The 11,752-nt window shown below is 53.6% G+C and overlaps 1 long non-coding RNA gene across 1 annotated transcript; it reads left to right on the top strand.

Annotated features, from left to right (window-relative positions):
• Positions 1–279: 279 nt before the first annotated feature.
• On the top strand, positions 280–9,238 carry LOC114060812. Its single transcript, XR_003571967.1, has 3 exons — positions 280–500; positions 655–784; positions 5,100–9,238. It is a non-coding gene; the product is annotated as an uncharacterized LOC114060812 (long non-coding RNA).
• The last annotated feature ends 2,514 nt before the right edge of the window (positions 9,239–11,752 follow it).

Here is an 11,752-nt window from a genome sequence, read left to right on the forward strand (position 1 = left end):
CTGGGGAGCTTGGGGAGATGCAGGTCATGCAGCAGAAGAGAGTCCATGAGCATCCCATGTCTGCACCCGAGAAAAGGCAGCTGTGGGCAAGCGCTGTAGTGCATGGTGGGATCTCCCTTGCTGATGCTCCTGGGTGAGGAGGCTGCCAGGGTGCCCGTGGCTTAAGGGAGAGCCCTCGGTTTGCTCCCCATCCTTTTTGCACAAGGCTGGGGCACAGTGTGTCCTCCCAGGCACAGCCCCCAGCCTGGCTGGGTAACTCCTAAGTGGTAAAGCTGGCCTAATTAGTCTGCATAATCTTCCCCCATAAATCACTCCTCCCCATCCCCTGCAGACTATCGGCAGCATCTGAAGTCATTAGTTAATTTAAACCTGGGAGTTCACACGTTGGCTTATCGCAGGAGCCATCTCCCTTCCCCGCTAAGCGCTTGCTCGGTGCATCCCCGGCTGCTAGATCCGATCTGCGCCCGCTTTGAAGCCGTGATGGGCTGCCAGCGGGCGAGGTGCTGCCTGTTTCCCTGCCTGCTTCCCTGCCTACTGGCAGGTGGGAGGGGAGATGGAGATCCTGCTTCTCCCCTTCCCCACGCTCCCCGTTTTTGAACTTCTCCTGTGACTCATCCATTTGATTTTATGTTTTCCCCTTTGTTTTACAAATAGCAGTTTGCCCGAGTGCTGGAAGGAGAAGGCAGCTCCTATGCTGCTGCAGCTTTCCCGGCTGTCACGGGAGATCACAGAATCACAGAATCATCTGTGTTGGAAAAGATCACCTGTAAGATCATCGAGTCAGGTGAGCAGGGTTCTGGGGAGGGAAGCCAGTGGGCACCCAGTCTTCCCTTGCACCTGGCAGGGATGTGGGGATTCTGGGATTACTGGGATTCTGGGTGGCCACGGGGAAGTGCAGATATGGCCAGGGATCCCACTAATGGCTTGTATTGCCCACTGGTTGTGCTGTCACTTTTTCACTCTCTTCCTCCCCGGGTCTCCAGCACGGTGTGAGTGGGATGTCCCCCACTGCATGGGAATCAGGGCTTCCTGAAGGGAGCTGTGTTGGCTGGAGGGCAATCCCTATGGCCTGGGCACACACCTGTCCTTCCTGCTGTGTGGGCAGCTGGAGGTGAGCCTAGTGATCTCGGCAGGGCCAGTGCAGCAACACAAAAGCTCAGACCCCAGTGCAAGACAGGAAGGGGAAGAGGGGGTGTTTGGCAGCAGGAGTGAGAGAGCTGGGCTGGGGAGACCTGACAGGAGCCTGCAGCAGCAGGGTCTAGTGGCTCCCAGTTGTTTTTTCCGTGGGACGCTGGGAGGGGGGAGTCAGGCGGGTTGTCCTGCACTGCACTGCTCCTGTGGGCAGACAGCACCCAGGCTGGGGGACACCCAGCTGAGAGCCCCTGCACAGGCAGAGCCCTGCCAACAGAGCAGCTCAGGGCAGCCCCTACCACACTAGCACCCCTGAGGCATCCCTGTGCCAGGGCAGCAGCCCATGCCCACAGCCCCCAGTGGGACACGTTTTTGGCCTGAGCACCCCGATCCAGCCCCTCTAAAGCATCCTGGTGGTGCTCCTGCTCCCTGGCTGGCTTTGTGACTGTCCTCATTCCTCCCTTTCCTGTTCCAAGGGAGAGCTGCAGTTGTGTTTGGTTTTGTAGTCCAAGCTTTGGATTTATTGCTTCCAGGTCTTCATGTGTTTGTTCATGAAATGGAAGACGGCTGGTGAGCCTGCTTTCCACTCGTCTGGTCTGCCTCCTGCATCGTGGAGAGGGTCTTTTGGCCTTGGGGTGACGCCTCCCTTCATGTCTCATAGGCACCCAAACACTGCATGAGTAGAGGACACATCCATGTGGGGTGGTGTCCTGGTCAGATGTTAAACCCGTGTCCTGGGTGACAAGGAGGGTGTGGGGGAAGGCGCTGGTACAACCCTGTTCAGTCCCCAGGCACTGTGGACCATGCTGGGGTACAGCACGAGGTGGAGAGGGGGCCCTGTCTGGGCGTGCTTGAGTTGTCCCCTGTCCCCAGCCTGCTCCCCCCCTTCTGCTGTGGCCGGAAGACATGAGCTCCCGATTAAAGGATTTTCCAACCAGACGGAGGAGCTGCAGAGGCCGGGGGTACGCACAGCAGGAGGGGACCGGGACAGGACACGTGAGAGACCAGAGGAGAAGCCAATTTGCGCTGGAATGTAAATACGACAGCAACACACTGCTCCGCGGGGTGCTTCACCCCTTTCCTGGCTCTGGAAACTGTGTAAGAACCACCTGCAACAGCTCAGGTCATGTCTGTGCCGTGGCAGAACCTGAGTCTCACCTGGGCACTGTGCAGGGGTGAGCAGGAGGAGGGTCAGGGGCTGTTGCATCAGTCCAGTCCCACTGCTGCAGCTCCTGCTTTCTGCAGTGAGGTACCATGGGTCACGTATTCACTGGCAGAGGAATGGAGCCTCAACCCTCCCTAATAATCCTAAGAATCAATAGCGGTGTCTCTAGCCCCCACGGATGTGCACAACAGCTCCGAGTTAAGAGGGGAACTTCTCAGCAGGATTAACTCTGAAACCTAGTGACAACACTTTAAGTATCTGTGCTATCTGTGTCCCCGCTGCTCATTCTAGCAGCTAGTTCCTACTAATGAGCTTTACTCAACAGCACTAGATTTGTCTGTAACAGCAAACTCCAGGGATCAAAAAAATAAGATTTAAGATGCAAATATTCTGTGATATATCCAGATTTAAATGTTTTGAGTTTGGTTTTTTTTTTTTCGTTCCTTAGTCCAGGGGTAAGTTTTAAAGGAAGAGAGGAGAGATCCTACAGAATGTAAGATAAAGAAACTTTTTTAAAGGAAAAGACCAAGTAATATAAAATCATAGTTTTATTTTTTTTTATCTTAAAACAACTGAATTTGGGAAAGTTTCCTTCTGCTCACCCAGGGCAGTGTGAGCACAGATGTCCCAGCCCCGAGGAAAGGGTCAGGTTTGCCCACTCCTCTCTGGTTTGTAGAGCATCACCGGGGAATTTGTGGGTACATGGGTGTGTCCTGGGACTGGAGGCACAGGCTGAACCCCAGCCAGCCACCTCACTACCCAGGGCAGAGGGAGCTCAGTGGACAGGTCCATTGGAGGTCACAAAGAGCCTTAAATAAGTCCCCAAAATGTTCAGCCCAGGCTGGCAGTAGATTCCTCTCCTGCCCCGAGGCTGGACCCCAGTGCAAGGACCTGAGCTCAGACACAGATGCTGGAAGAATTCACACCCCCAGACAGGTTGGTTTTCAGTTTTCTTTAATCTTCCACATGCTTTTTTTTTTTTCTTTTTCATTTTGAGGCAGGAGTACTAACTGCTAAAGATGCATATGGAATTTGAATATGAATGATAAGAACAGCTGTGTATATCTATTATGAATGAACATAAACAGAAATGTATAAACTGAGATTTTGGGGCTTTTGGAAGAATTAGTGCCTTTGTTCCTGGATTTTTTTCGTATCAAAGTTTGAACCAAAGCCCATTAGCCTGGACTTTCCCGCAGCCGACCAAGCCAGGAGCTTCATTTTGCCCTGGCTCTGAGCCATGCTGAATTCTCCTCAACAGCTCAGTGAGCCCTAATCCTAACAAATTTACCCAGAGAAGTGGGTCTCTTATTACACAGCCTAATTTGAATGCTTTCCAAGGTTAATTTCGGCTCCCTCTCCCTCTCCAAACACGCCTGCCCCTCCGGAGCCAGCTCCCCTCTTCCCCAGCCCCCCCTCCACGAGCTGCCCGTTAGCGCCAGCCCGGGGGGAGCAGCCCCCTTCACCACCGCGATGGTTTTTAAACGAGAAAATAATGTGATGTGTGTCCCTGGGTCCGCTCTCTGCCTGGAGGGTTTCTTAATGCCGAGAGACTTCCTCTGCAAATTAATTGCAACTTTCGTTGGGCAAAAATAGCCCTGGAAGCCCCTTCCCCACAGGCCCTTCCACATGTGATATTACTCAGTTCATAATCTGATTCCTGCGACTCTATTCCTTCCTTCCCCTCCCCAGCGTGCCGGTGACTGCCCGGGAGGGTCCTGGCAGGATGACCCACTGGCAAAGCAGCCGCGCTGGGGTGGGGGAGCACCGGTGCCGCCTGGCCGAGCCAGCCCTGGCTCTTGCTTTGCAGCAGACTGTGCAAGAAAACCTCAGCGTGGGGAAACCGAAACCCAGCCCAGTGCAGGGAGCAGCTGTCAGATCCATTAGGGAAGGAATAGGGAAGGAACCAGCCATGCCTGGTGGACGGCGATCGCAGGAGAGGGGCGGTGGAGGGGCTGCGTGGTGGTAGGGGCTCACAGTGGGGATTTAAAAGCGACAGGACAAAGGGGCAATGGTTTCAGACTGCAAGAGGGTCAATTTAAATTAGATAAAAGGAACAAGTCTTTTAACAATAAGGATGGTGAAACATTGGCACAAGTTGCCCAGAGAGGTGGTGGATGCCCAAATCCTAGAAGGTCAATCCTGGTCAAGGTCAGCCTGAACTGGCTGAAGATGCCCCTGCCCATGGCAGGGGAGTTGGATTAGACGGCCTTTAAAGGTCCCTTCCAACCTAAACCATGCTGTGATTTCAGAGAAAGGGAGAGTTGGGTGGGAAAAGTGTACAGAGGAGCCAGGAGCCCACTTCACCCACTGGCCCAGATGGATGTGGCCCCAGGGATACTTCTGCTGGATTTGAATTGCAAGAAGCAGAGACTTTCTCCAGCAGCTATGCCTGGGGATTTGTGCTGGGTCGCTGCAGGTGTGGAATGGCAGCCTTGCAGCCCTGGAATAGGGTATTTCCACATGTCCTCAGGCAGGGAGGTCCCTCGTGCGTGGTACACTGTGCCCTGTGCCATGGCAGGTGATATTCACCCTGCTTGCTCTCCTCTCCTCTCATCACATTTTTCTTCTTTATTTTCAGTTAATGCTTTTATATTTGCTCACACTGAGCATCCCAGGTAGTGCAGTATCCCAGCTCCCTGTCAGGTGATGGGGCAGGGAAGGGGTTGGGTATGTGCCCCGTGCCATGCCAGGGTGGCTGAGCTGAGCTGGAGTGCCAGCAGGACAGAAGCACTGGGGACAGCAGTGAGAGCAGTGCTGGGCTTTTCCGGTCAGTGATTCCATGAAGATGTCCTCTCTGAAGTGCGTCCACAGGCCACATCTGCTGCTGCCACATCCTGCTGCCAGGTAACCTCCTGTGCCTTCTCCCTGTCCCTCCAAAGCCTCACTGCCCAGCGGTCACCTCGCCGAGTGAATGCCTGTGTTTGATGATTTTGCTCCAGGCATAAGAGCTGCACATATCAAAGCTGAGCCACATCTTATCTCCTGGCTGTGTTCCTGCCTGCTCCCAGCCTGGGAGTCCCGCCTGCGGGGTGTTCGCAGTGGTTCCTCAGCACCGGGTACTGTGGTGGGTCAGAGGTGCCAGTTTCAGGTCAGGGAGAACCCTGGGGCCGGTCTCTGGGGTGTGGGTTGGAAGGGCCGGCACAGCCGGGGCCCCATCTGCCAGGAGAATGCTGGTCATTGCTGTAAGGTCAACCTTAAATAATGAGAATAATAAAAATAAGGCAGCCTGGAGGAAAGGAGAGAGCAAACTGAATCCTAATAAGGTTGCATGGACACATAGCATGATCATTTCATGCAATTCATTTTAAAAAGGAAAAAAAAAAAAAAAAGAGTTTAGTTTGAAGGATGTGGGGGACAGGCCAGGTCACAATCCCACGAGGACACAGAGCTGGCCTGTGCCCCTATCCCCACTGAGATGCCACATCTATGAGCTACTCCTGCCCTGTTGTGCTGAGGAAGGTCCAGGGCAAGCTCTGGCTGCAGAGGAGCCGGAAAATGGGCCCAGAGGATGGAAGGAGGTGCTGCTTGGAGCAGGATGGGGATTGGCATCTTGTCAGCAGCTTTACTGCAACCAAGTGTGGTGCCTGGTGTGAAGGGGCAGAACATTTGCTTTTAGGGATGGCCAAAATTTACCGAGTTGTGGTGGCAAACACTGAAAGAGGAAGTTTTAGAAGGGAAATAAAACATTAATGCTTCAAGGCTTAAGGCAATCCTCAGTGTAAAGGCAGGAAAGTAATTAGTGCTGTAGATGGGGAAATAACCAGCATTAAATGGAAGCGGGAAGAGCACAGGTTGAAGGGGCTGTGAGGAGGAGGATGGGCAGAGGCTCTCCAGGAGGTGGCTGGGAATGAGCCTGGAGTCCCCCAGAACCCCTCCAGCACACCGAGCCCCAGCAGTACCATGTTGCAGGGGGGGCTGAGCCTGCAAAACCCCATCCCTCCTCCTCCTCCTCCTCCTCCTCCTCCTCCTCCTCCTCCTCGCCTCAGCTCCCGCTGGCCACGGGCCAGGTGAAACGCTCCTCTGAGCACGGCGGGGACTGGTCCAACCCCGCACAGCTCCAATTATCCCCGGCTGGAGACTTTCCAGGAATCCCATCCCCTCTCTCTCCGCCGACCCTGCCTCTCCCAGCCTCCCCCCCTCAAAGCAATTTGACTTTTATAGTAATAACTTCTGAACCCTGGATTGGGGCCGTGCCAAGGAAAGCAGCAGAAAACAATGTGATGGGCCTCGGCAGGCGCGGAAACTCCAGCGACTGAGACCAGCCCTAAAATAACTTTTGAGCGATTGTTATTTATTCTGGGAGAAAGTTCGTTCATTCACAATTTGGAGGGGAGATAAATGAGGGCGGGCTGGGGCTGCCCGCCCTGCGCAGTGACAGCACGCCGTGGCTGTGGATGCAGGGCGCCTACAGCACCAGGCACAGACAGATCCCCGCCATCCTCCTGCACGTGTCCTGCTGGAAAACTTTTTGTAAAGGTATTCGGGTTCAACTGAGAGCCGTGGGTTCAGGCAGAGGAGTCCAGCTTGACGCTGGGGGTCTGCGTGTGCCACCAGGCGCAGGGGGCTGCATATTTTGTGTGCCTGTGTCCACACACACCTTTCGGCTTCCCCAGCTGTGTTGTTGTGGTGGCTCTGCCCCACGTTGCTGGCTTGCACACCTGCCATCGTTGTCCAGTGGGCACCAGGTGGTGCAGGCAAACTCCACACGGGAACAGACGGCATCCTGCTGCAGGTCCCAGTGAGCATCAGCGTGTGCACGGCAGCTCTCAGCCTACATCAGCTGGGTAAGCAGCAAGTTGTGCAATCCCAGTAATTCTGCAGCTCTGAGCTGCCATGATTTCCCTGCCATTCACAGGGGCTGAGCCCAGGGGACCCTCGAGCAGCCTGGGCAACCATGGGCACTTCTGAATCAGGGACACTCTCTGGAGGAGGCAGCCAGCCAGCCAGCCCTCAGCACTGCCGTGCGTCTGCTCGTGCGAGTGTGTTTTATGGTACCTGTCACCACGGTCTGGGCACTGGTTGAGATTTGGAGTGCAGCGATGACTCTGCCAGACAGGGCTCAGGCTGCCTGTGTGACCCTTGGAGTGGATGTCTGGGCCCCCTGGACAGGTTTGGAGAGCAAATTCTGGGGAAACATGGTCTTTGGCTGCTGGGTGGACAAGGGTGACAGAGACCTTGCAGTGTGGCTCTTCCACCAGGTGGTGGGACAGGGGCAGACAGTGACTTACCTGACTAGGGATGAGGACCTTACCAGCTTCGTGTGCAGATCATCTCCAGGAATGATATACATCCAAAACTACCTGCTACGAGCACCTCAAGTACAAGGCTTGATCCAGCTCCACTGTGGTACAGTGCTGCAGTAGCATGGAACAGCTTTGACATCATCACCCACCCTGCACATCAGATCTTGGAAGGTGCACTGTTCTGGAGTGGGAAAACTCTGCCACATCCTCTCCCTCCAAGAGGACAGCAGTGCTTGCCTGGGCCACCTCCTTCCTCCTGCTGCCTGCAGTCTGGGGGACCTTGTTGAGTGTCACCAAATGTTTTGGCTTCAGGATTTTTGTCTCTGACATGTGGACACAGTGGAGCTGGGGGCCTGGAGCTGCAAAAGGCGATGACTCGGTCCTGCCCTTTGCTGAGCGAGGAGAGCACCAGTTTATGTTTAGCAACACAGCCTGGTACTGTATAAACTGTCACTCAGTCGCCCTTGCGTGGGGGGAGCGGGGTTAGTGCAGGGTCAGACACAGGGCAGGAGCAGCCCTTGGCAGCGCCGGCCGGCACGCACAGCTTCCTTCATGGCACAGAGCCCGCGACGGTGAGACTGGCCCTGCTGGGCCACATCCCTCATCCTGCTAGGCAGGAAAGCCTTCGGCCTTGTGCTCCTCCTCGCCTCTCTGCATCCCCTGCCCTCTGCCCCGCCACCGCTGTGGGCAGCCCCATCCTTGCCAGCTGACGTCCATCCTCTGCTCTTCAGGCTGTCTGATCAGCTCATGATCTTGGCAGGCAGCTTGGAATCCTACCAGCCGTTATTACAATGATTATTTGTGTTTTCCCAGCTCAAAAGGGCTTTCCTCTCACCTCACTCTCAGCTGGCCTCAAGCCAGGTGGGGCTGAGGACAGGGTGAGGAGAGGGGAGCATCCTGCACTGTCAGAGCAACAGTCTGCAGTCAGATGCAGGAGATGGGGCAGAGGGAAGGACAGATCTTGTCCCTCCTCCTGTATGTTCAGATTGGAAATCAACACCCTCTTGGTTAATTCATTAGCTTTGATTAGCAACTCTGAAGTTTGGACTGGTTAATGGGCTCTCTCCCGCTGGTAAATCTCCAAGAGGAGTTCAGCAAGGTTATCTGCATCAGGAATGGCAAGGGAAGGGTGGAGATGAGTGCAATTGAATTAGGAAGCTGTTAAATGAAGAAGCCAAACTGAGCCAGGGCTGGGATGATGCAAAATGTGCCCACAGATAAAACACAGGGTAGAGCATCATTAGAACACAGGGCAGAGCACCTCACCATGGTTGTACTCATCTGGGTCAGGGCTGGGGCTGGGACAGCAAATCCGCATGGACACCAGCCCAGTCTGGGGTTTGGGGTCATGTTTGCTGGCTTCATTCCTTACAGATCCCTTCACTAACACCTTTGTCTCCCTATGTGGGCTGTATCTTGCTCCAAATGGGGGTTCCTCTGCAGCCTGGATTTCGTTATTTATTAAATTAGCTCAGCAGTAACCTATTTGTGATGATGATGTGAGATATCAACCTTCAGTGTTTTCATTAAAATATGCGTGTATATATTTGTTTTCTGCAGTTATGAATGTAATTCCACAATCCACTGAGGAGCTGGTAATTTTCTGGCTGAGGTGGGAAGTTGCTGACATCTTGTGATACATGACAAGATTGATTGTATTTGCTTACCCTTTAACCTAATAAAGAAAAATAATGTTCCTTAGTTTCACTAATTCTCTATAAACTTGGGCATTACTTTAAATCAACTTGAAGTGCAGGCACTGAACCATATCATCACTGGGGCTGGAGTCCCATTCTCCAAGTCCTCTCTAGCTCCCAGCTGAGGGAAACCATCATAGGAGCATTATCCCCAAGAGCACCCTGAACCTCTGGGTCTGAGGGGACCGTGGTGGTCATGGTGGGGAGGTGGCCTCGGCCCCCATGCATCCTGCTCGCTGGGAAAGCATTAACTAATTTGCTGCTAATCATGTTATCACCAACACATCTGAGCAGCTGCTGGGGCAGCACAGGCCAAAGCAAACACAGCCCAGAGCCCAGAGGACACAGAACATGTCAGAGGCAGCTGCGCCTACTCTCGGGTTTCCAGGTCCCATATCTCCCACCAAATCTCCCACCATAGCGGTCCAGTTGGCCCCTGGAAAGAAGGAGGCTCTGCAGGACAAAGCCAGCCAGCACTGCGGTGGGGAGGAGAGATGCTGTGGCAGGGAGGGAGGGAGCTGCCTTGGCCAAAATCTGGGTTGGTGTTTCGACACCAGTGCCTGGGTGACCTTGGGCGTGCTGCACAGTGGGCACCGTGCCTGGGAAAACATCTACCTTCATTCACTGAGAGATCAGATGTAAGAGGTGAAGGAGTGGGCTGGGTGGCAGGGTGCATGTGACAGGGGATCTTTTGACCTTCTCCAGAGCACAACATAGAGCAAACAGAGTGCCACATGTGTCCTCGGGTCAACAGCACTGGGGAATTGCCCCAGGGTGATGGACTCATGGCGGAATGACCCTGACTTGGGTGTGTGAGGGTGAAGGGGCTGGAGCCTGGGGAAAGGTTGTGCCTGCTTGGCAGCAGAGCTGGCGGGGGGTTGCTCACCTGCCCAGCACAGTGCTTTGCCAGCCAGCTGCCTCCCAGACGGGAATTACCTTTGCCTTTGCCACTGTGCTTAAAAATAACCTGCTAGCTTGTCAAGGTTATAAAGAGAGAGAACAAATTGCTTTCTGAGTTGATTAAACTGCTCAGCGTGGCTGCGCACGCAGCGCTCACCGTACGGCTGGGACGAGACGGAGTCTGGGGCGTTAATTTGCACTCGGTAGTTCCTGTGCTAATAAGGGCTTGACGAGCTGCCTCCTCATACCCTCATCACCGGCCCCTCCGAGAAACGCTTGGCTGGGCCCTCAGGCAGTTGGGGCACTTTGTCTTTTCAAAATGCCTTTTTTTGTTGCCTTTCCGTTGCTTTTGAGCAGTGCCATGTCCGGAGCTGCCCTGCAGCCACTGGACCAAATCTCCGTAGAATTTTAGCAGGTCCCTGCTTCATCCCGGGGCAGCCGAGGGAGTACAGGCAGAAGCACACTCCAAAACAAAGCTGCAAGGAGAAAAACCCACCCGTGGCCACAAATTGCTGCCAGACATTACTCCATGCCGGTGCAACAGCCGCCCTCGCCGCTGCGCTGCTTAGAATCACCCCACGATGCTGCCGCCGCAGTGGGGTCTCCGTGCTTAAAAGAGGTTTCCAAATATAACCAGCCCCTTGCCTCCCCCCACCCTCCCCCTCCAACTTTCTGGGAAAATCCCTTTCTGCCTAAAATTATCCAGATGTGCTTTACAGCTCGAGGGGAGTTTGTGGGAAAAATACGAGGTTCACTGGATGAGATGTTTCCTGAAGAGTTGGGCTGGGAGCTGGTTCCACTTTGGAGCAGACCCGCGCCACTCACGCGCCACTGCTGCCAAAGCTTGGCTTGGTTAGTTAAGCCAGACTGGGTCTATCTCTTAATGAGAACGAGGGAATGAAGGCACTTTTTCTTTTTTTAAACCTTTTTTTATTTCATACTGTGCGTTGGGGAAAGGCGGAAAAAGATTTACTAACCAGATTGGTGCTTCCTAGCACTCTGGCTCTGGATGCTGTACGTGTCTGCCGTGGTTTATATGGTTTATCAGCGCTCTGGGCTCCCACTGATACCCTGCACCCCAAAGGGCATCCCAAGGAGCTGGCGTCAGGAACCCATATAAGGGCCAAATTTGGGGCCAAACTGTGCCAAGCAATTCAGGGGCTGCCTCCAACAACTGATGAATGGATTTTGGGTGACGATGAAGGAGCAGCGGGTACAGACCTCGGGATAGGGGCTTCACATAAATTGTAGCAATTTGCTGGCTCTGCCACTCTAAATCCTGTCTAATTATACCAAGTGCAGCATCTGACATTAATTTGTTACAGTGTGTGTGTATAGAGCACTAGACATTTTGGGGACGGATTTAAGAGCACCCTTCAGATCTTTGCCCTTGCAATCCACTGCCAGTCAAAAATGACTGCATTTGGCCACCTGGTTACCTGCCTACATCAGAGAAACAGTTATTTTGAAGTCTAAAATGTTATTATTTGTATCTACAATCATTCTACAGATGCAAAATTCAAGGCTGCATTCAGGCATCTTTGGGGGGAAAACAAAAAAAGAAAAATAAATATTGTTCCTCTTTGCTCCTAGCTGCCCTTTTCAGTCTCTGA

Source organism: Empidonax traillii, unplaced genomic scaffold (assembly GCF_003031625.1).
Source record: "Empidonax traillii isolate 1590-97213 ecotype Southwest subspecies unplaced genomic scaffold, ASM303162v1 scaffold292:size1342341, whole genome shotgun sequence".
NCBI classification, from domain to species: domain Eukaryota; kingdom Metazoa; phylum Chordata; class Aves; order Passeriformes; family Tyrannidae; genus Empidonax; species Empidonax traillii.